The sequence below is a fragment of the Oxyura jamaicensis genome, chromosome 5, assembly GCF_011077185.1.
Source record: "Oxyura jamaicensis isolate SHBP4307 breed ruddy duck chromosome 5, BPBGC_Ojam_1.0, whole genome shotgun sequence".
Lineage (NCBI taxonomy): Eukaryota > Metazoa > Chordata > Aves > Anseriformes > Anatidae > Oxyura > Oxyura jamaicensis.
Genome location: NC_048897.1, coordinates 31503600 through 31530395, shown reverse-complemented (window position 1 = coordinate 31530395; position 26796 = coordinate 31503600). Strand labels below are relative to the sequence as shown.

The 26796-nt window shown below is 47.6% G+C and overlaps 1 long non-coding RNA gene across 2 annotated transcripts; it reads right to left on the bottom strand.

The window, feature by feature from the left end:
- Positions 1 to 4499: 4499 nt before the first annotated feature.
- On the bottom strand, positions 4500 to 25221 carry LOC118168652. 2 transcript variants are annotated; one of them, XR_004751713.1, is made up of 3 exons: positions 24895 to 25221; positions 5855 to 6028; positions 4500 to 5566 (listed from the first exon to the last, which is right to left on the bottom strand). It is a non-coding gene; the product is annotated as an uncharacterized LOC118168652 (long non-coding RNA). The 2 variants fall into 2 exon arrangements; XR_004751712.1 differs by having other exon boundaries at positions 4500 to 5282.
- Positions 25222 to 26796: the final 1575 nt, after the last annotated feature.

The following is a 26796-nucleotide window of genomic DNA, read 5'->3' as shown; positions in this document are numbered from 1 at the left end:
CGGGACGGGGCCGCGGCGCTTCCCGGCCCGCCCCTCGGGGCCGCCGGGGTGCCCTGAGGGAGGGTTGTGTAACGGCGGGGTCCTCGGAGGGCTGTCCCCTCCGCACTGCTCCTGTTACTGGGCTCGCGGAGTTCTGTCCCCTCAACCTTTTCCAGGCGCTGTTGGGATAGGGTGGACACGAGGTGCCTCAACGTGGCACTGCTTCGTGGGAGGGTGTCTGTGAGGTGCTGGGACTGCTGCCACGCCACCGAGGTTTACTGTCACCCCAAGCCACAACCACAACTTGTCCCACGTGAAGATGCCCCCGTGTTTTCATGTTTCACCCCAGTGACCACTGCACGCCTACAGACACAGGGCCCAGCGTGAGAGGTCCTTCCTGAAGCTCAGCACCCAGATCTCTAATCTCGACACATCCCTTGATTTAGTGCGTGTATATTATCAGGTGCCACGGGTCGGTTTATGAAGTTCTTATTTATGGAAATATCAGCCACCGGCTTATCTGACCTCTGGCCTGCTTGCGAATGAAAGTAACATCTGCCCTATAGAAGGCCCGGTGTTCCTTATCGATTTTCTGAAGATTTGTGCCTTGGTAGGTCCTGTTGTCGGAGTCCCAGCCCGTGTCTCTACAGATCATTAGCTGCTAATAGAAGCTGTATGTTCGCAGCTCTTGTCATGCGCTCACTCTTGCGCTGCTTGATTTTTATTTTTTAATTGTAAGACATAGGTAACCAGTAAACTATGAACCAAAACTCCTCCATTTCATTTCAGTGCTGACACACCGATTTTATATATCTGGATGAAACTTTGTTATTTCTCAAGTTAAACCTCTCTGTGTAATTCCCTTGTCCTTAAGAGCTGTACCTCCCTTCATATTGTCACAGCATATTCTTATAATCTCTCCTATATTCTAGATCACCAGCAGCCATCAGCAAAGCCAAGTGTGACCCCACACTCACATTGTACTTAGCGTTCCCTTTTGTTTCCTGCCTTTCCGTTTATTTAATCCATGTGGCAGCATTCATATTCAAGACAATATTGGTTCATTTTTCAAGTAACATTTTACGAGGCAATATATTAAAGGCTTTGCTGAAGTCCAGATATATTATGTACATGGCATTCTCTTCATCTGCTAATTTTGTAAATTAAATCAGAGAAAGTAATCAGGTTTGTCTGACATGATTTGTTCTCTATAAATCTACACCGCTGCTTATTGCTCATAGATCTATTATCCTTTGTATTTTTGCATTTTTTTTTCTGCCTCTGTTCTGTCATGTGGCTGGGAACAGAAGTTATTCTGAAAGGGTGATAATTGCCAAGATCGCGACTTCCCCCTGCTCCCCCCTAAAAGACTGGTACTGTGCTTGCTCTTCCTCAGTCCTCTGGCACCCTCCCTAGTTTGCTAAGATACTTCAGGAATAACCATAAGAGAATCCTTGAGCTCGTGGCTGATTCTTACACCCCTCTAGGACAATCGCCATTTAGCTTCACTGAGTTCTCTCCGTGCCATTTTTCCAACTCGTCCTTTATTTCGTTCTGAGCTGTCATTTTAACATTTTCATTACCTTTTAGTTGTCTGAGAAATTTCCGTGGAAAAAATATTAAAAGAAGAAAAACAGTCATTCAGTAGATAATTTTTATCCATTTTTTAATGTCTAAATTCAGTTAAGTTACTTTCTCTGCATCAATTCATCTCTAAATGTCTGTGCTTTTATCTTTTTAACCCTTTCTATGGCATTAACTCACTCTCTTTGACTGCAGCATTTTTCCCTGTCAGTTTCCTATTTCCAATACAGGGGTTTTCTTTTTACTCTCAGATCTGAGAGCCAGTCCCTCCTAAAATCTAATCCTGTTTTACCACTGCAATCCTTTTTCATGCTTCAGGATATAAAACAGCTACAGAATGTCTGGGTTAGAGAGAAACTCCCCTGATGGGAAGGTTATTCTGTAAACATCCACTTCAGAGCTTCTTACCCCCTCATTTCAATCACTCCGTGCTGGCTGCGGTTCTGGGCAGGACAACAAATTAGACAAACAGTTGTGTAAAAGCATTCCTGTGTTGGTGTGTCCTGGGCAGATGCACAACAGTGGATGCCCAGTCTAATTTCTCTTATTTTCCATTTGTTTTCCCAAACAGTTCTCTGTTGTTCCGTTGGTCAACAAGCTGTTTTGCAACTTTGCAGCTGATACAAATATTACTTCACCTGCCCTCCTGTCCTTTTTTTTTTTTTTTTTTTTTTTTTTTTTAACAATTTTCAGCATTTTAAACTAAATTTCAATAGATGTCAGCAGTCTTTTTCCTGATTTGGGGGAGGTGGGGGTTGATTTTCTGGAAGAAGGTTAAGGGTAGCAGAAGTGCTTTTGCAATTTGCAAGTCACAAGAACTACTAATACAATCCAGAAATAGTTCATTCACAGTACAAGAAAAAAAAAGGCAATAGGAGTTGGAGATACATAATGGGGCAATTGGGGTAATCTGGTTTTGAGCAATTTATGATATTTCTGTTCTGTCTCATGAAGTCGAGAATTGAGTCAGTGACTATAAATTCTGAATCCTTGCCTGAGTTCAAAGTAATCCCTCATCCCTGGCAAATTATTTAATCTTTGTGTAGTTTGTGTTTTTCCTGCATGGACAACAGGAACTGATCCATCTTCTCAGCACTTATTTTGCTTGTGAAATGCTCTGGAGGTGCAAAATGTTCAGCACTCTTATCCTAGCTGGATTGTTAGCCTTTCCTGGGGTTTGCACATGCAGCTATCTTTTTCTTGCCCAAAGGTTGTCGTGACCAGCACCAAACTGTTTCTGGGACTAGAGATGGGAGCAGAGATGGTGGTGGTGAGGGACATTCCTGAGGTGAGCAGGAAAGGAAGGTCCATGGGATGCTAACAGCATGTTATAGCTGCTTCTTTGCCCAGCTCATACTCCAGCTGGCACAGGGAGAGGTATGGCCTGGTAGGACGGGAAGAGTAAAGGGGTCGTTGCTCTACCCCAGCAAATGATCTGAGTGGTCCCATGGTGCTTCTCAGCAAAACCTTCCAGGGGTTAAAAGGAAAAAGAGAGAGACAGAAAGGGGACAAGAGACAAAGGGAGGAATAAAGTCAAAAAATGTGCCGTGAAGCTTCTTGCAGCAAAATGCGGAGAAAGTCATTTCCAACTTCTTTCATCTCGGAGATGAAGCCACTAAATAAAAGGGCAGCGCAGAACACAAGGGCTTTTAATCTGTCTCATCTCCTTCATAATAACTGCAAATTTTCCCTGGGCTCCTGGGAGTGAGCCTCTTTCCTCTGTCTTTGCCTTATCTCCCCCCTCCATATTTCACAGCCGGCTCGGCTCCCCTCACTCGGCTGCCCCCGGCCTAGTCTCCGAGAGGCCTGTGGGAGCCGCCAGCTCCCAGGGCCGCATTGTTCCCGGCTTGGGAGGAAGCTCAGGGAGGGAATTGAAGGCAAGTCAAAGGGAAACGGCATCATCGCTGCTTCATTAATGGGAACCTTTCAGCAGAAAACATATCAGAGCGAGGTCTTTTCAGAGGCAGTAATTAGCAATTTGGAGCCTTCCCCCCTCAGGAGATGCAGCTGCGATCTAACAAGTGGGAGCAGTGCTCGCCTCCTTTTACGCTCCGTATTTATTGTTTTTCATTTTCTCCATCTTCCTCCCATTGTCCAGCCTCCTCCTCGCTGCCAGATAAGGGCCCTTTATTAATCACTCCCTTTTAATTCTTCATTAATGATAATAACTTTCTCTGGCACGCGGAGAGGAGTTAATCTTTCCTGGGTATTGAGAAAGGACAGGGCTGAAAGGGAGGGAGTGAAGAAGTGCATGGTGGACAAGGCTGTACCACCACGCTTCCCTCTCTCCCCACCACCCGGAAGGAGTTCCTGGAGACTTTGGCTGTCAAGCTGTGAGATGCCCATTGGAAAGTCCTGGGCTGACAGTGTGGATTTGGTAGGACATACCCTGGCTCAGGGAGCAGGCCCTTACCAAAAACAGGAATACTTGGGCCAGATGGAGGCACTTCCTCGGTGTCTTTGCCAAAAAGCCAGTGGATTGGTGTAACTGGTGGTCTGTGTCTACTCATCTTGTAAGAATACTCCCTCAGGCACCTTCAAAGCCCAATTTCCAAACTGACAATATCGCCCAAATCTAAATAGCACCTGAAAGTGAAAAAAAAAAAAAAAAATGTAACTGGGGGGCTCTGCACAGGACAAGACCCTCCTTGGTGCCTCCCTCCAACAGATGTCAGAGTCTGTTCTGAGCACTGAAAGGAGATGCAGACCCAACCTCAGGATTCATGAGGGATTTATTACTGCAAGCAGTTGGCTGAGCAATGACCACATGTGGGGTACGTGGTAAGAGTTGTGACAAGGGGCCAGTCCTGCTGATACGGCCAAGTCAAATTGCTATCAGCTGTGGAGAGGGCATTGTAAACAAATAGGTGTAAGACAGCTTAAAGCAAACGTGATTATTTCTGTGACAGGCAAGAGACAAAGCATCACAGATGCAGAATTCCTCAGGAAATAAGTTTAAATATTAAGAGAAACCGGTTTTATTTGGATTCTTCCATGGCAAGGACATTTATATATAGTGTGCAGGGTGTTAATAGTGTTGTAGCTTGGAAGAACTAAACAAAAAGAGAAACTGAGGGCAAGCAAGACAGGAACTAAAGAACAACTAAACAAGCTACAGGAATACCCCTAGTCTTACAACCAAAAGCCCGATCATGAAGCTGCTCATCTCTTATCTAACTCATTTGATGATTTTATTTATTTGGCAATAGATCACTGCCTCCTGTATAACTGTAATGGTCTGGGTTCTTGCTGTGGCTGCCTGTGCCCCAGCCATCGCTGGTGTAATAACAGTGGCCTCTGAGCCACCCAAAGGGGCACTCATCAGTCTCCCAGCAGGCCTCAGGGGCCCAGCTAAATTCTCTGAGGATTCTTTGATGCTCAGAAAAGAAATACGTTCACTGTGGCAGCAGAGAGCTGGAGGTGTCACTGGTGATGCTGGTGGGCGCTGGAACATTGTGGACATTAATATCGGGTGGCAGAAACTGGATGCTAGCTTGCCGACAGCAAGAGCAAGCAGCATTTCAAACGTTGTGGGCCTCAAACACAGCCAGCAGAGCCAAATGCAGGGATCACCCACAAGGACTGGTGAAGCCTCAAGGAGAGTGGAGGGATGACTTTTTCAGTTATAATAATTGCAGGTTTTGCTTCCTGAAAGTCCTCTTACTCCTCTCCTGTTGTCCTTGCATCTTGTCATTATCTGCCTGTTGCAGTGAGAGCAGCTGGAACATGGGAATGCAGAAGGTCTTTGTAGATAGTGCTGCAGGGCATGCCACAGGTCTGCATAAAGCAGCCAAGCAGAAGAGGCAGAAGGTCTCACTGGCTGTATTGTCATTCCCAATTCAAGGGGAAGATGAAAATGTCCTCCTAGCTGCATGTATGAACAGGGCTGGGTGTTTCAGCCAGGGGCACACTTGTTGGAGGAGACCTGCAAGTTGTCTGGCATCATTATGTTGGTCTGGGCCTGGTGCTGCTCTTTACACATGGATCTGTTATGCATATGGGTCTATAAAGAAAGCAACCAAGATGACAGCGATCCCTGAGTCACAAGTGTTACTAAAACCTTTGCACACAGCAGCAGCTGGATCCCTGCCCCAGGTTGTACCTAACCTCCCTCTGCCCTCCAGTCCAGCCTGCAGCCAGGACTCTCCTTGTCTCCATGTGGGTGCTCTTCCCTTCTACCATCACTTTCTTCCTGCACCATGCATTTTCCTGGTCCTTACCTCTTGCTGCTCGGGACCTGAGCTGATCTGCAAGCCCCCACCCCTTGAGCAGCTCCTGCTCACTGCCTTACCTGGCTTTTGCATGCTGGGTGCTGCGACTTTCCATGGCTGTTCCCAGCACGGAGCCCAGACACCCCCTCCTGCTGCCCCATGCAGCGGCCAGGGGAGCCTGCGGTGCTGACATTGCCAAGCCTTTCGGAGGTTTGAGAGCGTTTCACGGTGAGGAAGAAGGCGGCAGCATGGATCTGCAGGGAGGGGGAGGGGAGCAGCCTGACAATCCCCTTCGAATTATAAACATATCCTCTTTAAATACATTTCTAAGGATAACATTTGTATTACTGCGTCCTGTGGCTGCTGATAGGGCCCTGCTTATCGCCTTGGTCTCTCCTCCTTTCTCTGGGCCCTGCTGGGAAAGGTCCCTATCTGGAGCCGAGCTGGCAATCCTCCGCCAAGCAATTGTTTCAGTCCAGGGGAAAAATTAATTTCTGCCTATCGTTAATTGAGAGAATTGTGTGGAGAGCTGGGAGGGGGGCTGATGGGGGGAGTGGGGGATGGAGTGGGGAAGAGAAAGATCGTGTTATTAACAGTGTCCCTTTCATAACCAAATACCCTGATTTCCATCAGTGAGATGAGAGGCTCATTACAGCAAGAAGGTGATTAGAGAACTTGGAGGAGCTATCAGGCTAAGCAGGAGAGTGGCAGGGAATTCGGGAGGGACTTGCAGCAGAAGGGCAGCCACACCAACCAACCATCCCCTCTCACCCTAACTGCCTTCTCCTCCACCCCTCTTCTCCCTGTCAGGCTGTGACCCCCTGCACACATCGTAGGAAAAAGCCATGAAGAAGTTCCAAAGATCAGCAGTTTCAGCTGGAGAGATAGTTTATGTGGTGGCAGAACCCACACGCTCAAACTGAAAACCCACTGGAGATAACCAGATCCTAAAGGCCCAGCTGAGAGTTCATTTGAATTCCTTTTGCTGGTAGTAAAAGAAGATGCAAAAAACATTGGCCTCCTTCCAAGCTACATGGTCATTCGGGGTGTCTCTAAGCCAGTTCCTTGACGGGTAGCTAAAAACTAGGACTCTTGACCATCTCACTCACCAAAATTACATACAGGTGGAAGAAAACTACCCCTGATGCTACTCTTATCCAGCTTTTGCACCACTCTTTGCATGCACGTCCCCTACAAGATATTTCCCCTATTTTAGAGGTATCAGTGCTGTGATACAGCCCACCAGCCCCCGAGCCATCTCATGCACCATGTGTATGTCTTCATGAATTTGCTGTCCTTCAGCTCACAATTGCTCCCCTGACAAATAGCTGCAGAATCCCCTTGATTCCTGACATTGCTAGAAATAACTTTCTCCCCCTTCGGGAAGGTAAGCAGCCTTGAAAATTCATCCAGCCCACATAAACATTAGGGGAGGGGACTCGGATAAAAAGTTGAACTTCTCCCACCCTGCATGTGAATAATGCAATGAAAAAAAATCCATCAATTTAATTTTCCTTCTTTTTTAATATAAATCTTTGGCATCCCAGAACAAATTTGCAGTGGACAAGATGATAATAAAGATTCTACTTAATTAGAGCAATCTATCTAACCCGTTGCTCCCACTGTTAATATTAGTTAATGCTTTAGTTATTAGGGTTTTTCTGTTATTAGTTCATTGCCAATACTGCACTTAAGACTGTTAAAAATCCTGTTCTGAGATGATAAAGGAGTCTTCAGCAAGTTCCAAACTGGAGAGAAAAGGTGCAACAGAGAAGTCAAAGTATCAACTGAACAGGCACAGATTGAAAACATGATGGGGACTGAACTCTCCCCTTCCTTTGATGAAAACCACTCCTCAGGGGTAGAGAGGGGCAGAATGTCTCACTCCCGAGACTCCAGGAAACTCAATATAGTATGGCACTCACAATAAATTGATGTGAAAATAGAAATACTTTTGGAAGGTAAATGGACTTCTTTTCCTCTAAAACACACAGGAGAATGCGAAGGCAGACAGAAGTGTTTGGTTTCACAGTATACAGAGCTCTCAATAAAGCAGCACAAACAACCACTCCTAGCTCCCACCCCATGCAGATCTCCTACCTCTTCTTAGCCTAATCCCATCTACCCATGACCATGTGTTGAGCTCTAGTAATCTCCAGCTCCCCAGGGAGATCCAGACAGAATCCAAAGCAGACCATCCACACAAGGCAAACCCTCCCATTTTAGCACTAAGTTTCATTGCTGTCGATAGAGGAAACGCCCAGAAGTACATGGTCCCTTGGAAAGCTAGTTAGAGGGCAGAGTGGTCACCATGGTCCATTCGATCCTTAGCAATTTCTCTTTGTTCACTTACCCCCGTGAGACAATTACCAGCAAACAGCAAATCAAGACTGTGCCAATGGTTAAGAGTAGGCACAGAGCCAGACTCAGAAAACTTTGAAGTCAGAATGATTTGTGAGAATCTGTATATTTAGACTTTCCTCTTTAGCACAGTCCATTTCTTACTGACTTCTTCACCAGTAAAATGGAAATGGAGAAAACTATCATAGTTTGTGTTGAAATTCTATGTTAGTCATGTCATCTTCTTCTAACAATGCTGAGAGCTCCATCTTGAATTTCTAGTATTATCAGTCAACTAATTAATAAAGATCCCAAAACTGTAGGTAGCTCTGGTCTAGTACAATTGCTGGTTGATTGAACACAGGCTACATGACAGCTCCTCAGCTACTCTGACATCTGGCCAGAGGGGCTCTGGAAAAAAAATACACTTAACATGAGTGGCAGTACTCAGTCCTGGGCAGTTGGACACAAGTGTCCTCTTGCCAAGCCATAAAGAGCAGTAAGCTGGTGGTAGCCTCTGGCTGCGGATACCTAGTCTGAACTATTGTTCCACACTTACAAAATTGAGATTGTCTTCAAGTGGCAAAATCAAGGACTTACATCTCAAACCAAAAATGATCAGGCACTTAGAAAAGCCCCAGCTGCTAGCTGCTTTCTTCCTCAGACAGTATTCTGGCACCGACTTTGTGAGGCCGCAGCAATGAGGTCTGAGGAACAGCCTGCATGGCAGCTTACCCTCTCACTCTCTGGAGCACATCAGGAAAACGGTAAAGAGGGGAGAGTGCCTGCTCAGCCTCCCACTAAATTCATCCCAGTCAATGGCTCTGAAGTGTCAATTAGACTGACTAGTGTAGAATGAGACCAGGAAAGGGGACAACTGGAATATATAAACAGAACAGAAAGGGAAGATGTTTGGAGGAAAAAGATCCAAGTAGTGACAGTGAACCAAAAGCAGTGACTGAGATAACTCCAGAATATGGATGGGAACAAGAAGAGAGGATTACAGCTTCTCAGACAGGAAAAAGTGCTGAAAAGGAGAAAAAGAACAGACAGAACTTTAATATTAGAGATATAAGATCTATGTGATCATTTCATTAAATGGGTCAATGAGAACACAAGATAGAAGTTGACAGATGGTATACAAAGTAAAAAAAATTAAAAGCAAATTAACTGAGGGAAGGTGGGAAACCAACCAAGAAAGTACCTGCAGCTTCAATGCTACTGAACTGAAATGACCGACGTTCCTATTTATTTTTACCTTCTTGGCCATCACCCTGTGTCTAACTTCTCTTTGCTTCTCTTTGTTGAGTCCGTCAGCATGGGATTCAAAAGGGACTGTGATTATTTTGACCATATCTTTCTGCATTATCATGAATTACTCTAGATCTCATAATGAGACAGCTAAAGAAGAAAGGAGAGCATAACTGAATGGCACCAAAGCATGCTGAAGTATCTCAGCAATTAAGAAGGCTCCCTCCCACATACACAGCTGGTCCTGCTGAAACCCTTCTTGGGCATTACTGGGTGACACCGTGTACTGGGTCTGGCTGGGATGTTAACTTTCCTTGCAGCAGCCCATACAGTGCTGCACTCTGCACTTGTAGCTAGAACAGCAGTGGTATCACACCAGTGTTGTGTCTGCTGCTGAGCAGTGCTGGCACAGCATCAGGACTCTCTCTAACCCTCCTAAGGGGTGGGCAAAAAAAAGTGAGAGAGAAACATCAGCAGGACAGCTGACCTAAACCAACCAAAGGGATATTCCATATCATACGATTTCACACTCAGCAATAACAGGTGGAAAAAGGAAGAAGAGGGGAGGGGTGGGCTCTCATTGTGAGAACGTCTGTCCTCCTCCAGAACACTGGCTACGTGCGTTGAGGCCCTGCTTCAAGGACGTGGTCAAGCATCGCTCATTTGTGGGAAATAGAGAGCAATTTCTTTCCTCTACACTTCCACATAGCCTTTACTGGTTTTGTTATTCCCTTTCCCTTTTTTCCCTTTAGTTGAATTGTTTAATAATAATATTTCCTTAATAATATTTTTTTCATCTTTAATTAAATCATCCTTATCTCAACCCATGAGTTGTTCTTTCCTTTACTTCTTCCCCTCCTCATCTGAGGAGGGGGAGTGAGAGAGCGGTTGTGGTGTTCAGCTGCCTAGCACGGTAAAACCACCACACATCGAGGGCCAAACTGCACTTAGCTGGAGACCTTGGAGAGAATGGGACAAAGGCGCGAGTGCTGAAAACCAGTTCTTAGGGCAACTCAGACGCTCTGATGATCTCTAGCATCCCATGGAGTCCCAGGGCAGTGCAATCTGGGACAGGCACTACTCTGTCACAAGGTGCATGCACTTCCCAGCATCTTTCCTCCAGAACCTCAGTTCAGCACAGAGGAAGAATGGAGATCAGCCAAATTCATTGAATGAAAGAGAACATGACACCTGTACAAAGAGGGACAGACAAACAAGCAGAGCTACAAGCAGAGAATGCGAGAGAATTTCAGGAGGAAGAGTTTGAAAAACAGAAATGTGACTACAAAAAGAGGAGAGTGAGGGTGAATTAGACAGAGAGAGATGGAGACATGGGTCGTGTTTGGAGGAAAGAGCACAGGGGGGGAAGGAGGGGGCAAAGTCCGAGGCACTCAGCGAGTTCAGAACAATCTCCATTCTCCGCAGTGCTTTCTGTTTAAAAAAATAAAAAAGGAATGATGGAGAAGGGGAGAGAGTCAGACAAGTTTAATGATGTGTGTTCAAAGCTCAGATTGGAAAAATGACAGAGAAAAGCAGCCTGTTTCGGCTCTAATAAATTGTTCTTTGCTGTAAGAGACGCCTGTCGCAGCATTAATACAGGGCCCTAATACACGGGTCAGGGTTAAGTAATTTTCTCCGGCAACTTAAGCGAATAATGAAGCTGGCAGCGGCTAGTGGCGCAGTGGGAGAGATGGCCTGGGCCGCCAGCACTTTGTCTTCATTTATTATGCCAGCTCTCATGATTTGGGTACTGGCTGCAGCAACGGGAAGCCTCCACCGAGGAGATATCGCTTCATTTCGGCAAGGTAATGAAAGCTGGGATGGGGGGAGGATAAACCAATTTGCTGGCTGACATGGGAAGGAGTGATTTGCAGACCTGGGTGAGGGAGGGGGGTGGCCAAGCCAGAGGAAGCACAAGGCTAAACCAAGGGGGGTGCTCAAGGCCCTTCCCTGAGGTAACGCACCATGGGCTTGTGGGGAGGGCAACGGAGGATCGGGTGGGAGGGGATGGTGGGGCTGGAGCCTGGAGATACCAGCTCCTGAGGGGGCAGGGAGCAGGGAAGAGCCACCAGGGAGGACAGCAAGGGTAGAAGAGAGGCAGTGGCTGGTGGAAGAAGCAGCGGCTGGAGCAGGTTCAAGGGCTGGTGGAAGCGGTTGGTGGAGCAAAGCTGAAGAACACACAGTGGTGGGATGAAGAAAGACAAGCAGAGAACAGCCATGTTGGGGAAGGCAAGCATAAGAAGCAGGGTGAAAGGGAGAGCTTGGGAGGTTGTCCTGTCATTGAAGGTAAAGGAGACCCTCAGGAGCTCCTTGTCTGAGGCATGGACAAGGAAGTTCCCCCCCCCCCAAGCTCACCACTCTTGTCATGAGGGAGAAAGCCCAGATGAAGCACAAGGCTCCCCTGCAGCCGCAGCACTCCAGGGAGAAGAGGGAACTTGTGTCTCCTGGACTCTCTCCCACACCACACAGGCTTAGGCAATGCTGCTCCAAGCCTACTTCTTCAAAGCAGATTAGCAATGACCGATTTGGTGACTTAACTCCCCAGCCACGGGTATCACTCAGACCAGGCCAGGCATACTGTTCACATGCTCTGAGTACTCAGCACTGCTGTCTTCTCTTCTCATCCTACCTGAGGGGATATATCCCAGCAGCTGGGATGCCATTTTCATACCTGCTCCAAAATACCTGCATCTCTCAGAGCAGATCCCTACCTCCTTCAACCCCCAAGCTCCCAAAACAGCAAAAGGAACAGAGGGGACAGAGCCCTGCCAGAGTCGAGTCTGGGACTCTTGCATTTCTCCCCCCCCTTCCCCCCCTCGATGTGGGTTAAGGATTTCCAATAAGGACCAAGTGTTGGAGGCTTAACACTGCAGTCTCTGGAGAAGCAGGCCAATTTCACACTAATCTTCCCCATGAAGGCAGAGAGCATCGGAAGCAAGAATTACATCAAAGAGAAGTTAATGCTGAGAAGCAGACGACAAAAAGGAGCTGCTTTCAGTTTCAAATGAATACACACAGCTGGATTAAGAGATCAGGCAGCTCAAAGCCTGTATCACAAGCTTTGGTACCCAGGATTTAGCCAGCAGGGAAGAGTTCTGATCTGGGGGCTCTTTTGAAAGGAGAGGAGGGTCTTTATGGAGCACTGCAGGTATTTGAGAAGAGCTGGGTAGAAGACACAGAAGGCTGATCTCTTGGTCTGGCCTCTGCTGACCTCTTCTAATAAATATCATGACAGACTCAGATAATGAGATGGGCTTGTGCAGCCTACACAGCTCCTGAAGTCTTCTTTCAGTAAGCAAGTGGTTACCCTGATATTTTCCCCCTGCCCCATGTGCTGGCAGACATGAAACCAGCCAGGGTCTCACAGCCCTCCCTCCCCTTTTAGTCTGGGACATTTCAGCTGTGTGGGGAATAGCCCTTCAGGTGCTGAGATGCAGGCAGTCCTTTCCCTCCTGGCAGGAGGCATGTCCAGCTTCAAGTGCGAGTAGCAAAGGCAGCCGAGCTCCCTGTAATATAAAACACACCCTCTGGAGGAAAGGAGAGCAGAGGCTGATTGCAGTAATGTGTCTGTTGTCCCATTTTAAGTGGTGCTGAAGTGAGTCCCAGCACGCTCCCCCCACCGGGAGGCTGACAGGTGTAAATCCCGCGATGAATGAAGGCACCGAGCCCTATAAAGCTGGTGTCTCTCCACGCATCTCCGCTCTGATTGACTTGTCCGCTCTCTAAGACTGACTCTATCAGCTCCTTGCTGCCTCCAATTCCAGGTGTGATTTAGTTTGGAGATGAGAGGTGACAGTTAACATTGGTACTCGTCAGTGTAGATCAGACACAGTCACGCTGTCTTCTTCTGCCTCACTCACTTGCCTCCTCCCCCATGCTCCCCACCCCTCGGGTATCTCCCACTCCTAGCTGTTGCTCTCACTCTCCCTGCCTATTCTCATCCAATTCCTCTGTTTACCATCATATCTTTTTGCCTCCCATCGCCATTGCCACAGCTCTTCAGTAAATCACTCCCTTTTGCTTCTCTTTTCTGACCCAGAATAACAGATTCTTAATGCTTTTTTCAAGGAAGCTTCTCTTGTGCAAAGACTAGGAACAGCTGTTTTGGCTTGTCCTTTCCAGCCGCCTATAAAGCCAAGCAAGTAATAGATCACAAATATTCTATTTGCCAGACTTAACCTATTTCTCCATTCATGAGTTGTTCACTCAGGTTTAATTCTCTTAAGTGTATTTGCTGTTTGGAATTCACCAAACAGCTTTGAGGAATGAGTCTGGGCTTGATGACAGAAGAAAAGAAGGGTTTTGCACTTGGTATGTGAGATTACAACTGCCTTGTTTGGTTTGGAAGGGCTTCTTGTAGTCCATATGCTGTAATGTCCTACAACAACCCTAGAACAACCCATTGTTTCTGATACAAATGCTCAGATTTCATGTTTGGAACTCCTCCTTGATTTAAAATTCCCAGTTCACCAAACAGCTCCTGCCAATGCCCACTGTCTGTAATCCTTAAGGAAAAGGAACACGATGGAAAGGAATCACATTTAATAGAGTTAATAACTGCAAAATTTGATGTAATCACACAGCTCCAAAGTAACTTAATACTCTATATCAATATTCGTCTCTCATTTCCCACTTGTTCTATTTCAGTCCCTAGTACTTTGCATGAGAGGTTTTCTCTAAGTCACACTAAAAAGACAGCAGCTCCAGCATGATCAAACAGGAGATGACTCAATGGACAATGCAGTGGTTAGGTTCATCCTTTTTGCTTCCCACCCTTCTAGTTTTCAATAACTTTTGTAGTTGGTTCCAACATTCTTGTTTCCAAACGGTGGTCACCCAAAGACTTTCACCGCAACAGACTATAATCACAAATTTACGGAAGACAAGCTGGAAGAGATGGCATGGACAATGAAGAACAGGCTAAGAAACAAAAATGACCTTGACAAATGACCTGAGGAAAGGTCTAGAAGAAAGGAGGCAGGTGAACCAACGTACCACACTCAGCTAGGAATTACACAAGCGGATACAGCTATACAACTAAGTGGAAGGACTTGCAGAGCCACATCATCTCAGCACAGGACATATCACATGCTTGTTGCACTTGATAAAGGAGATGGGCTAAAGCTCCCCTAGCTTAGTCCCTCTCCAGCCTGAATAATCAATCATGTACGTGGGTTTGAGAAGTATCATGCAGGTAGCAGCATTACAGAAAAGTGGAGAAAGTGGGTCACAACTTGAAAACATTCACATGCCAAGTTGTCATGAAAAGGCAAACGTACTGGTCTGTATAAACAAGCCTGCAAGGCACAAGAACTAATTCTTGTGCTTTGTTTAGTATTAAGGCCTGAGCTGGACTTCTCTGCCTTTCCTTGTTCCTCTCTGGACAGTGAGGTTCAAGAAAAAAAGTGAACGAGCCAGAAAGACCCAGGGAATCTGAGCAAGAGTGATCAGAGACATCGAAAATCTGCCCAGCAAGGCAGATTTATTTAGTCTAGATGTAAAAAAAAAAAAAAAAAAAAGAGTGGAGGGGTATATAACAACAATCTTCAGATACATATCAGGCTGCTTCAAAGAGGCAGAGTCCTTGGAGAGCAGAAATTGTCAGTTTAAACTGCATGAAGAGAAATTTAGAAAGCTGGGATAACTTTTTAGTTGTCTGATTAGCAAAGTCCTAAGAGAATTTGGTTAGAGAGGTGGAGGCAGCACCATCATTTTTCCTAAGGACCAAGTTATGCAAGCATTTGGAAGGAATCACATAGATATTTGGGCACTGGATTAGTTTTCCCACTAATTTCTCTGAATCTGCAAATATATTGATGACACTGCTAATGTAACATGGACTACACACATAGTCCCTTCCAGAAATAAACACATTGCTGAAAATCTGCAGTGGAGCCACATTAGCATGGAAATAACAATGAGGCATTAGGTAAGTTCCTATCTATGCTTCCCAGCATGGTTATGACAAAATGGAGAGGAAAAGGAGAAGAGCCACTATACATGTACCACAACACTGCTGAGGATCTGGAGGAACGTGTCTCCTTTGCAGGAAAGACCAAGATGTATAATTTGGAGACTGCAGTTTGCCTGTTCCAGGTATTGCCGAGTTTTGTGATTCTTTCTAAGTTTAGGTGTTTTAATGATAAATTAAATTATGAGCCCTTGCGCTTCAATGAGGTGTGACAGTAGTTTTGTCCAGGCCTGGTGAGAAAGACACTTATCCTTTAAGAATACACTTATCCCTTAATTCAAGCTGGATGAATAATATTTACTCTTAGCTTATTCAGTGATATCTTTCCTCTGACCATAAATTATTGTTCTGGTTAAAGATTTGCACTTAGAGCTATAACAGTGTGAGAATAGCGATGCTATGAGAAGCTAAGGTCAGTTGATTCCTTCACATTTGGTCTCTTTTGGGTTGGTTTCTTTTTAATTATTACATAGGTTTTGTTCATATCTATACATAACCACTCATCCTCCTAACCTAGCGGTACCACAAATGAGACCTATCCTGGCCCTATGTATCACCAGGAAATCACATCTGTTCCTCCTGACACGTCTGCTCCTTCAGTCTGAAGGGCTGGCCTTCCTTGCACTGTCAAACAAGGCTAGTCAAAAGCTCGAAGTGGTACTGTGCACAGCTCTCCCCATCACCATCCTACAAACTTATGAGAAGACCTTAATTGTGTAACACAACAGACCTGTGGACAGAAAGAGGAAATTCAAACATATAGCCTACCTGGTGCATCTGGAAGAGTACTCAGGCAGCCTCAGCTTGTCCACAGAAGACTCCAAACATGGGAAGTGCAGAGGAAAATGGGCAGTGCCAGCACTGGGTGACTGAGCCTACCAAATTCTGTCAACTGAGCCCCAGCAGATCTTGCAGGCCTACCATTTCTGTACACCTGAAGATACTCCTGCCAGTGTAGTGCTGTCAGTGTTGGGATGCAGCAACACATGGGCCTTACAGCACTTCAGACTGACCAAAAGCCTCTCCAAACAGAGGGCTACCTCCTGATCCCAGCATCTTTCCAAATGCCCTTCCTCCCCATCCTGCCCTTCAGAGGCTAGAAGTTCAGTTCTGGGCTTTTATACTTCCTACTTCCTCTTGAAAACACAGAGTCCCTGTTTCTCATAACTCGCTGTATGTCCATCTGCTCCCCCTCCCTGCTCCAGCACCTCTTTCCCTACCTCCAGCCCGGGTGACGATCCATGAAAGCCCCCAGCAGTATGTCACGGGAGTGATAATTACATCCCCCGCTCGCATCATGCCGCCTGCTGCTGACCTCTCACCCCTCCTCTCTTTTAATCACCCCCTGGCATCAGTCACTCTGACAGGGCAGCGGCACAGCACACGTGACATGTCAGCCCAGGGACATGACTTATAGGGCCTGGCCAGTGGACAAAGGGAAGGGAGATAGGCAGCATAAATCTCCAGGGTGAATAAAAGAGAGTGATGGGGCACTCTGCCGGGGCCTGCGTTAGCAGATTCTCGGCCTCTTGTTATTCAGCCCAGAGTTATGGTGATGAGGAAGTGGCTGAGAGTGACACGCACTGGTCCCAATCAACCTTGCAAAACCTGCAGAGACCTAGAGGAGCCCTAACATCACACATGGCTGGAGGGCCCCAATGAGGTGCAGGTGCATGTGGGCCAGGGAGCAGCCAAGGCAGTCTCCAGCCACCAGGTGCATCTGACCAGCAAGGGCTTCATCTGTCGGGGCAAGGCATTAAGTCACACAGAATGAGGACAGAAGACCCCAGGTTGTACATTTCCACCTCAACTGAGCATGGCTGGGGCAGGATCTGCACATCAGAGCATCTGCTGCTGGCCCAGGACACTTTCAGCTTCTCCCCCAGCTCACACACCAGCCCTCCGCCCACTCATGGGGGTCACCTGCCATCTATCTCCTTTCCATCTCCTCCTTGCACTCATCTGTTGCCTGGTAGGATTAAATCACCAGTGCCTCAGTCAGCTGCTGCCACTCTGAAGACTTAGGACATCCAGGCTTTCCACCAAGCAGCAGACCCACACCACTCCTCTGGTGGGACAGAATTGCTTCTCTGGGGAATGCAGAGAACTTTTACCTCTGTACAGGATTCAGCAGTGTGTGTTGCCTACCTAAACATGTTAAGATCACAGAATCACAGAACTGTAGGGGTTGGAAAGGACCTCGGAAGATCATCGGGTCCAACCCCCCGCCAAAGCAGGTTCCTCAGAGCAGGCTGCCCAGGTAAGCGTCCAGACAGGCCTTGAATACCTCCAGAGAAGGAGACTCCACAACACCTCTAGGCAGCCTGTTCCAGTGCTCCATCACTCTCACCATGAAGAAGTTCTTTTGCATGTCGGTGTGGAACTTCCTGTGTTCTATTTTGCGGCTGTTGCCCCTTGTCCTATCCCCACAAACCACTGAGAAGAGGTTAGCTACATCCTTCTGTCTCCCACCCCTCAGATATTTGTACACATTGATAAGATCCCCTCTCAGTCTTCTCTTCTCCAGGCTGAAGAGACCTAGGTCTCTCAGCCTTTCTTCATAGGGAAGATGCTCCAGGCCTCGTATCATCTTTGTGGCCCTCCGCTGCACTCTTTCCAGGAGGTCCCTGTCTTTTTTGTACCGGGGAGCCCAGAACTGGACACAGTACTCTAAGTGAGGCCTGACCAGGGCAGAGTAGAGGGGGAGGATCACCTCCCTTGACCTGCTGGCCACTCTCCTCTTAATGCACACCAGGATCCCATTAGCCCTCTTGGCCACCAGGGCACACTGCTGGTTCATCACCTGTCATCCACCAGGACCCCCATGTCCTTCTCCTCAGAGCTCCTCTGCAGCAGGTCGTCCCCCAGCCTGTACTGATACTTCTGGTTGTTCCTTCCCAGGTGCAGGACTCTGCACTTGCTCTTATTAAACCGCATCTGGTTTCTTCCTGCCCATCTCTCCAGCCGGTCCAGGTCTTGCTGAATGGCAGCACAGCCTTCTGGCGTGTCAGCCACTCTTCCCAGCTTTGGGTCATCGTCGTACTTGCTGAGGGCAGACACTATTCCTTCATCAAGGTTATCAATGAAGATGCTGAACAAGACCGGACCCAACACCGACCCCTGGGGAACACCGCTAGTCACAGGCCTCCAGCCAGACTCTGCTCCACCGATCACCACCCTCTGAGCTCGGCCAGTCAGCCAGTTCTCAACCCACCTTACTGTCCACTCATCTATCCCACACTTTCTCAGCTTTGCTAGCAGGATGTCATGGGAGACTGTATCGAAAGACTTGCTAAAGTCAAGGTAGATGACATCCACCTCTCTCCCTCCATCTACCCAGCTGGTGATGCCATCATAGAAGGCAACGAAGTTGGTCAAAAGATGGGTGTCGCAATGGACAAATGGCCCCAGGAAGACTTGTCTGGACTGCCATCACTGTACCATGCCAGTCACTACCCAGCATCCCTACAGGTCATTGCATTCCCTTCATCCATTTTTCTCAGGAGGGACAGTGGCAAGGCAAAGTTGATGTCCCCAGTGGCTCTGTGATTCCCCTAGCACCACACCTTCAGAGAGGAGAGAGAAGTCCAGGAGTGCCTATACTAGCACGCCCCAGGTGAGGGTTCTCATTGCAGAGCCACAGCCACACTGCACAGCCACAGCAGCATCCCACATGTCCTGTGGGGGATACCCTCTCTCCTCAATGTTCGCCAGCCCCTCAGCAGCATGAGAGGAGACTTTTGGTCGGGCTGGGACCTGCTCAGCCCCAGAGATGAGACCAAACATGGCCCCACACCTCCCACCCCATCCTTCCTGAAGGCCCCATCCCTGCATCGCGGCTTCTCTCTGGGCTGAGGGGGAAGCTCTGCAGCCCCCTGCCTCCTCACCAGCTGGGTCCTAGTCTCCGAGATGGGAACACACAGCTCCCTACCCTCCTCCCCCCCATCTGCCTTTTAACGATGATGGAAGCTGCTGTCAGCATGCAGCGACAGTAATAAACACTCTTCTTAATAACACAGGGTGTCCCTCTTATTAAAATGAATAGACTTCTGTGGTGAAGCCGGGCTGCCTGCCTTGCAGCCTGGTGGGGACAGCAGCCCTCAAGCAGAGCAGTTTATCTGCTGTAATTACTACAGCAGCTTCAGCTCCAGGACATCCCTAGTTACAGCACAGTACTGTAGCCCCAGACAGAGGCACAGGCACACGGACAGCCCAAGGTACCATCCAACACGAAGAAATGCAGGCAGATAATTACCTGCGTGCCTGCAAACACCTACAGTAAGTGCCAAGATGCAGACATAGAGCAGGGTTAAATGCACTGACAGCCAGGCTTGTAGGCATCCTAAGCCCCACTCCTTCCTCTTCTCTCCTGCATAACAGGCATATTAACACACATCCATGACCACGCTGCACTGAATACAGGTGGAAGAGGGAAAATATTTGGCCTGTGGGTGAGAACCTCCTCCAACAGCTCACAATACGCATGCCCAATCTTTCCTGTTCCCTGGTTAACAAGAAGCACAGGATAAACGTCCTTCAGGTTTTATATACCAAGGTTTCTCACCCATATGGAAGCTGTCCATTTCCCACCTACTAATTCCACAGGATCTCTGTATCCCAAGTACTGTCTTTCACCCTGCATGCTGTAGCCAAACACCAAGTTGGGCATTCATGGGACAGGCAAGGAAGCCATTCGATATACTTGCCAACAGTTTTTTTGGAGGTATGTCTGGACTGGCTATTACAGAAGATTTTGTGCATGCTTTCTGGCCTGGGAAACCAAAGCATACTTCTCTTCTGCCCATTTTCACAGCATTTTCTAAGCTATTGCTGCAGTTGTGCCTGGGGCTACATGCATGTGGAAGAGCTGCACTAGGAAGCACTCTTTACTCCTTCCGAGTGTTATCCAAGGGAGAAAAAAAATCCATCAGAAAAACATGGCAGTAGCACATCACCACATCCAACAGTTCTCTGGACTGCAGGGACCCAGCAAGACCAGTCCAGGTCTACTGCATCTCACCCATCCAGGAGTAAGCACAGAAGACCAGTCCTCAGCCACTGCATCATTTCTCTGCACCTTTAGTGCATTAAGGGCACTTTCTGCATTGCTGTCATCATCAGGCCCTGAACCACTCCCTCTCTGACATGCCTCAAGTGAAGAGGAACACCTGTAAGGAGCATTGCAAGGTTAGAAGACCCAGCAGCAGGCAGCAAATCCAGCAGTTGTCAGTTTAGCAGATTTGGCAGTTGGGTGGAATCAAAACCATCTGATTCACACGCAGCCAGGAGCAGCAGTCTGCAGAGCCTTACCACAAAGAACCAGACTGAGGTACATCTGCCTTACTATCTGTGAGAGAGACTGGCCCTTCCCAGAAAATATTCCTGGCACAGGATATTGCAACCTTACTGTTTTCATCGGTGTTTGGTACAGTAAGAGAGACTAGGGCACTAAAGCAAGTAGGATAAAAAGAATGCAACAAATAATGATGAACAAACTAGTCTTTTGCAACCAGCTGTTTCCCAAGTTCAGAAGTCGCATGCTTCACAAGAAAGCTTTAGACCTGCTGTTTATGCACATTTCTCAAATCACTTGTGTCATGAATTACCTGTATTTCTGTTCAAAGGATGGTTAGCAAGGATATATTTTGGGGGGTAGCTGATGAATGCAAAACAAGACAAGGATTTAATATATCTTAAGCATTTCTAAAGACTCAGTATTATCCCAGAATGAATCAGTATCTCTACCTACTTGCAAATAGACTACAACACATTTGTCAACATTACTTCCACCTTCCCAGGTTCTGGCATGGATGCTCCAAAGCCCACTTCTCAGCAGCAGATCTAGACTTCCAGATTCACACAGCTCACTCACTGCCACGGGCTTTCTCCTTGTGAAGAGGCCTTGAGCAGCAGGGAATGGCTGCCCTGCAGGGAACTCCAGGGGCCAGAGAGGTCCCAATGCATCACCTACATAGCAGTAATGGCTGCTGCATGCCACTGCACATGAAAAAGAAAATATAGGAATATTTTTTTTCCCCTTCCATTGAGAAAGCAGTTGAAACTTCATTCACTGCAGCACTTGGCTCAGGCACTGACAAAGATGTGCTGGTGTCTGGAGACACTGGGCAGTAGCTCATTGCCTGTCACCAAGCAGCATATGGAAAACACAAGAGGGAAAGAGGCTGCAGTGTCCTGAGTGAAGAGTTTCTCAACCATGGATACTCCAAATCCTGAAGAGGCCTCCTGCTTTATATGTAGCCTGCAGAGAAAGTTTTTGCCTGAGGACATGATTCACCATAGCTACAGTGAAGTCATATGGGAGAGCAGAGAACCAGTCCTCCAAAAACCTCAGCACCAGTGACACCATTTGCAGTGACACCCAAGCAACATCAAGGTTTTTCTGCTGGTGCTCCTTGCTGTGGGCTTCATCACACCATGCAGGAGTTACAGAAGCATGCACACATAGAAGAAGACTGAGACCTGTGGCCAACAGCCTGGCCAGAGGACAAGGAGACAGGAAAGGACCAGTTCTTAATGATCGCTAGAAAGTTCAGACCATGGTTGTGGCAAATCAGTTTCTGAGCAGGTGCCTCAGTGGTCAGACAGAGGGCAATGGGTAGCACCCAGCTGCAGAGCTGTGTGATGCTGAGCAGGGTGCTGGGAGGAGGTGAGCTCCAGGGAGAGCTGAGTAGCAGAAGGCACATCCCAGACAGAGACTCTCAAGTGCTTGACATCCAGAGAAACTGAGCCATAAGGATTCAGCCCCATGAATTCACCAGGCTCACATGCTCTACGAGGCTGTGACATGTCAAGAAGCAGATGAAGAAATTATTCCGAGCAAGTGTATTTTTCTCCCATTGCCCTGAAGACAAGCACATACAGATAAAGAGAGACCTCTAGTGATGCTGGAGGGACTTTGCCTGTCCTCCCCCTCCGAGCATCCCTCACAGCCAGAAACAAATGTCTCAGTTGCTCTGACTAGTGCAGTAATCGCCTTCCTCCTGAGCCAGAGAAAAAAACAGGGGCTGATCATAAGAACATTTGCTCAACCACAGAGCTGGAGAGGTGCCACTCTGAAAAATGGGTTCAGATCTTGGCCACGCTGCTTCTCCAGTTGCAGCCTCCCAAACTCCAGCACAGTCCCAGGCATACACATCAGCAGACATGTGGAGAGCAGCAATTGCCAGGTTTGAGAGATGGGCACTTGGGCTGCAATTTTGAACATGTGGCTGAAGCTTGCATCTGGTAGGAGAGGGAGCTCAGCTGCTGGCAGCTCAGCACGGCTGGAGGCAGGAGCAAATTCTGGCTGAGCTCTGCCACACCAGGAGACACTACCCCCTTTGCACAGTTCTGACAACTGCAGCATCACATGCAGCTGCAGGACAGAAGAACATTTTGGTTCTTCTGGATTCAAACCCAAATTCCCAGGGTGCAGCCACACAGAGGATGATGGGCTGCATGTATGGGTGTGTTCATGCCAAGCTCCCCAATGCCCAGCACAGGGAGAAGGCAAGCAACCACCACCATTCACCTTCTCAACTCTGCCCAAAAAAGGGCAGAACACAGATCCAAGAAAAGAATTTCTAAGTCTATTCAGACAGCAAACTACTACATTAAGCCTTCCAGGTATGAAAGGATTTGAGAGGAAACACCAGAAGTGGCACAAGCTAGAGGCACACCTGGCTATGGCAGAGAGACAGCAATTGCTCTGTGCAAACTCAGAAGGTGGACAAATATACCTATCCTGTATACCCATGGCAAGAAAAAGGAGGGAAGAGCTCCTGTCACCTGCTCCTCAGTTCAGAGCCTTGATTGCTCAGTTAGCAGCTTCTATAGTGCCTGCCTTCTACTCTGCACTCTCTCCTGTTGCCCAGCCAGCACATAAATCAAGAGGGAGCAGCTCTTTTCCTGGGCTTCCTTTCTCTTGTGCTAGTCCAAGCCCCGGTGACCTCCTGTAGGGAGGAGGGGGGCAGTTCACTGGGGCTGTCGTATTTTGCTGGAATGTTTTATTTTCTGTGCTGAATGAAGAGTAATTGTGGAGGGGAGGGAGAGCACAAGCACAAGAAAGTGCGTGCACTGCCAGCCAGGCTGATGTCCTTGTCCCGCAAGGTTATGGAACCATTTTAGCTCAAATAATAATAAAAAAGCCTCATAGAAGCAAGGGATTCATAAAACAAAATGAGCTGGGCATTCGGCGGCAGCTGCCCACAAAGTGGGAAGCACACACTGAAGCCTGGAGGTGGACAAACTCTGTACCCTCTCAGCAGCTCTGCAATTTCAGGAAACTGGCAGGGTTTGTTACAGCATCTGCATGTACATGTGCACACATGTAGGAAGAGATAGCTGGCACAAGCCCATTTCTACACAGGCACAGCAGAAATGCAACTTTAAGTGCTACATGAGGCACTTGCACTGAATGTTTCTTTCCTGTTTAGAGTACAAACATCATGAAGTACAGAATAACAAGCCTACACCATAGAAAAGGCCCCCCCCCCCCCCCAAATTCAGTAACTATGGGGACCTGCAAACTTAGGATGAAATCCCTAGAGATATTTATCACTTGGAAGAATTTATATAAGACCCTGAAAATCAAATTCAAGACTTTCTAGGGGAATAAAGACACAAAAACAACAACAACAGTCATACATTTTACTTTGCTCCATACTTGGTGAGCTATAATAATTACCATTTCTTTGTTGTTACAGACCAGGCATGCATGAAGATTTCTTGACTACATAGAGTATGCTGCTTGCTGATCTCTATCTGTTGAGACAGATATTTATAGCAAATTCAAAGGGACTTGGGATGAGTTAGGACTACCTGGTAATTCGGAGGAGTCCATTGTTTAATAAATGATGGGTTAACAAAAAAGCATGTTGAATAATATAGAAAATCAACTAGTGTTGTTGAAAGATAGCTGTTCTTACAGGAATAAGCCTACAGTTAACTATGAAAGCTGAAGGCAGGATCTGAGCAATCAGTTGAGTTTACCACTCAGAGGAAAAAAAAAAAACTAGACTACTGACCAGTATCCACCAGCCTACACTGTAAGCAGCTCTTGCCCAAGCTCTCCAAGCTCAATGAGTCAAGACAAGAGAAAACAAACTGTAGGAACAAAAAGCAAGATAAACTGAGGACAACTCAGAAATGCTTTTCTGAAAGAAAACCAGCTGTGATTAGTCTACAAATAATCTTGAGCAACATTACGACAGAAAGAAACAGTACCAGGACTTGCAAAACAACGATGTCATCTTGAAGAGGCCACTGATAAAGCTGAACTACAAGGAGGTGAAGGCAACAATGAAATTTGAACACAAATCATGAAGATTAAATTGCTAATTTCAGCACAGCTGACAAAGAGCTTTGGGATGCCAGAATGGGAACTCTTCAAAACACTGCTGCATTTTTCAGGGACTAGGGGCTTAGTAGAGCAGTGGTAAAAATCATGGGCTAAATTTAACTGTATTAGCAAATCCATGCCAGATAAGCAGTAAACTTCAGAGACAGAGAGCAGCAGGCATACACAACGCTGAGGGATGCAAGGCCACACACATTCACCTGTTTGCTGTCTCCAGACCAACTGCAACTGGTAATCCACATCAGCAAGCAGTGAGAACAAGCTGTTCCTAAGGGAGGGTGATCCCAAAACCAGGCATAACAGCCCAGGCAGCATCTGAACAAGGGCACAGCCCTACAGCACAATAGGCAGAGGTAGGGCCCATCAATAGGCCCAAGCAAGGAAAAGTGGTGAACATGGTCCAACAGCCATCCAGGGAACATGAACTGAAGCAACAAAACATAGGGCTGAAGTGACTGCTGCAGTATTAGCATGGGGTTCATCCAGGAGAAGAAGCCAGAGACATATAAACCTACAGCAGGGCTCAAGAAACAACCATGGCCCCAAGCTGACCTTAAATGGGCCCATGGGCAGAGGGTGTGTAGGGGTGGTCCAGGTGAGACCACTCAGGGCAATTAAGGCCTATTGGTGCCCTCAGGGCTTGGCCAGTTTTGCTTAATCTACAGATGCTCTTCACATGGGGTAGGACCATCCACCTGGGGAGTTGATGTGGCATCACACATCCTCACTAGCTGGCCCTTAGTGACAGCCTTCATTATATGCTCCTGTAATATGTCTGCTTGAACTCAAACACAGGGGAAAATCTGTGCTCAATCCGTGAGGAAAGGATTTAATGCAGTAACACTATAAAACAAACAAATACAAAGATATATATATATCCCCTCAAACTGAATTAAAAATAATACTACTGTAATTCAGAGAACCACAGAATGGCTGAGGCTGGACAAGATCCCGCTTGCTCCAGAAGCCCCACAGTCCACTAGCTATGCCCCCAGTCTGATACCTGTAATGGCACTAAATTCCACCCACGATGGTCCCCCAGCAGCTGGTTTCTGGACACAAAGTCTGCAGGACCCTTCCAGATGCACAGAGCTGTGCCCTGTGTTGGCATGACCTGGTGAGGTGAGGAGGGTGCAGGGGGCTGGGGCTGGTGGGGCTGCTGAGGGAGAAGGGGGCCAGTGCTGCAAGCCCATCCTCATCCCACTTCTCCCTCAGGTTTGGCAGAGGAGTGTCTGGAGGAGAAAGCCAGGTCTCTCCAGTGCTTGCTGTCAATGTGTGCCATGTTCCCAAGGAAGCAGAAGGCTTCTGACTCGAGTGAGCCAGATGAGAGCACAGCATCCCTCCTGCAGCTCCCTGTGGCCAGGTAGAGACACAAGTCCCCAGGGAGTCAGTTGGTCTGCCTTGGGCACAGGGTACGAAACAGGAGGATCTCCCAAAAAAATGCCTTTTTTGTAGAATTAAAGAATGGCTTGGGTTGGAAGGGATCATATAGATCATCTAACTCCAGCCTCTCTGCAGGGGCCCTCTTCTGGACTCTTTCCAACAGGTTCACATCTTTCTTGTGCTAGCAGCCCCAGACCTGGATGCAGCACTCCAGGTGGGGCCTCACAAGGGCAGAGCAGAGGGGGACAATCCCGTCCCTCGACCTGCTGGCCACTCCTCTATTGACGTAGCCCAGGACACAGTTGGATTCCTGGAGTGCAAGTGTGCAGTGCTGGCTCATGTCGAACCTTTCATCCACCATAATCCCCAAGAACTCTCCACAGGGCTGCTCTCAATGAGTTCTCCCAGTCCTCCTGTCTGGGATTGTGTCTTGGCCTTTTTTACCTATAAGCTTCAATTGTGGCCACCCAGAGCAATGCGGCACTGGGGGATAGGTCCGTTCTCATCCCTGCCTGGGTAGTTCACATGCTAAAGGGGGGCAAAAAGTGCTACAGGATGAAATATCAAAGAAAAGCAGCAGGGAGGAATACTGGGGACAGATTGGTGCTGCGACAGTGCCTTGTGCTGGGAGCTGCACAAAGCTCAGTCCCAATCCCGATAAGCTGGGTGAGACTGAGGAAACATAGAGTGCCCAGGTGAGCTCGGGGTCTGCTGCTCCC